This window comes from Carya illinoinensis, chromosome 10 (genome assembly GCF_018687715.1).
Source record: "Carya illinoinensis cultivar Pawnee chromosome 10, C.illinoinensisPawnee_v1, whole genome shotgun sequence".
NCBI classification, from domain to species: Eukaryota; Viridiplantae; Streptophyta; class Magnoliopsida; order Fagales; family Juglandaceae; genus Carya; species Carya illinoinensis.
In genome coordinates this window covers 31,555,345-31,557,344 of record NC_056761.1, presented here as the reverse complement: position 1 = coordinate 31,557,344, position 2,000 = coordinate 31,555,345, and the positions used below count along the sequence as shown (strand labels likewise).

Below are 2,000 nucleotides of genomic sequence, written 5' to 3'. Positions count from 1 at the left end.
GGTGATTATGCCACCCCGGATTATAGGTATCAGAGAAAGGTGTAAAAGGCTTCTTGTACATACCTAAGGCATTATATTGTTCCTCATACATCTCTCTCATCTCAGCAAATATGGGACACTCTTGGGCAATGTGATCTACCTCGCCACACACAAAAAATGGTCCAAAAGACTCTGCATGATTAGCCACGTGTGTTGGCTTTAAGTCTTTATTCTTCAACACCTCTAGCTCCCTAGTGAGCATCTCAACCTTAGTCTTTAACTTATCTTCTTCCCCGAGATGGTAAATTCCACCACCATTTAGGTTTCCTGCAGGTCGTGACCTATTTGTGCTCTCAGTAGTACTAGGTCCAGTTCAAGTGTGAGATTTTTCAGTAAGCTCATTGAGGAATTCTATGGCCTCATCAGGATCTTTCTGTAAGAACTCACCATTACACATCATCTCCACAAATTGACGCTCTCTAGGTGTAAGTCCCACATAAAAATAGCTCACTAAGCACCAATTCTCATACCTATGATGAGGACACATACTCAATAGCTCCTTAAATCTCTTCCAAGACTGATACAAAGTCTCACTATCCTTTTGTACAAACGTGGAGATTTGCCTTTTTAAAGCATTGGTCTTATGTTGGGAAAAGTATTTATTAAAGAAGACTTGAGTCATCTCATTCCATGACCCAATAGATTGCCATCTCAATGAGTATAGCCAACTCTTAGTTCTATCCTTCAAAGAGAAAGGAAAGAACTTAAGTCTCACAATGTCATCAGTTGCATTTTGACTATGAAAAATTGCAACTACTTTCTCAAACTCCCTAATGTGCACATATGGATTTTCATTTTCCAAGTCATAAAAAGTAAGGAGTAATTGTATCATCTCTATTTTAAAATCCATTTGGCGAATATTAGCTAGAAGCATGATGCATGATGGTGTGACTGTGCGTGCAGGGTGGAGGTAATCGTGAAGTGTCCTAGTGGGTTGATTTTCATGTTCACTCATTTCCTCAGAATTAGAAAAATTATCAAACAAATGATTAGAAAAATTAGACTCTGACTCTAACTCTAACAAAGGTCTACAAGCAAACCGACCCAAGACGTCTCTATACCTATGCATGCAAGGTAGAGAAAAATGCAACACTAAAAAAAACTACAAAAAGAAAATAAAATAAAGATGCAGCAAGCTAAAAAAGGGAACAAAGTTACCGCCTTTATAAACTGTTGAAAAGAAAAACTATCTCACAATTCTTCTACCGTCTCCCCAGCAACGATGCCAATTTCCTAGAGTTTTTAGAGCAAAATACTTCCAAAATTCCCATATTCTCGTGGCAAAACTAGAGACACATCCTTCTTTGATGTGGATGAGTATATGGACAGCTATTGATTTGATGAGAAAATGGTTGATTTGAATATTAGACAATGGTAAGAAGATATATATTTAGGGAACAAATGGATATCAAAACCAACCTTATATACCATCCAGTCCCCTGTCAATATTCTGGATTCTGAAGCACATGTTAGCGAGTTGATATTAAAGGAGACAAAGGCTTGCAATGATGATTTAATTGATAAAATATTTAATAAAGAGGAATCCCAACTTATATGCTCGTTGCCAATCAATAAAAGGGGAGGAGAGGTTGGCTTCAGCACCAACACAAATGGAAGTTTCAAATTACTTTTAAAGAGGAATTTGGAAGAGTGGTCTTCGGAAATTATGAAAAATCTTAGCCTGCTATGGTTGGAAAATCCAAATATAACACATTTGGAGGGATTAAAGATAGATATGGAACAAGTTACAAAGCTGGAAGAGTACTATTTTGTCAAAAGCATGGAAGGAGGTTCTCGTTAAGGTTGTTCTTCAAGTAATTCCAACCTATACCAAGACGGTTTTTAAGCTACTAAGGAAGTTGTGTAAAGAAGTCTTAGGTTTAATAGCTAAATTGTGGTGGAGTAATAATAAAAAAGAGAATGAAATGCATTGGAGAAGATGGAGTAATTTTGGGGTGTCA

At 37.0% G+C, this 2,000-nt stretch overlaps 1 non-coding gene across 1 annotated transcript; it reads left to right on the top strand.

Annotated features, from left to right (window-relative positions):
- The first annotated feature begins 506 nt into the window (after positions 1–506).
- LOC122280187 lies at positions 507–614 on the top strand. The gene has a single exon (XR_006229774.1). It is a non-coding gene; the product is annotated as a small nucleolar RNA R71 (small nucleolar RNA).
- Positions 615–2,000: the final 1,386 nt, after the last annotated feature.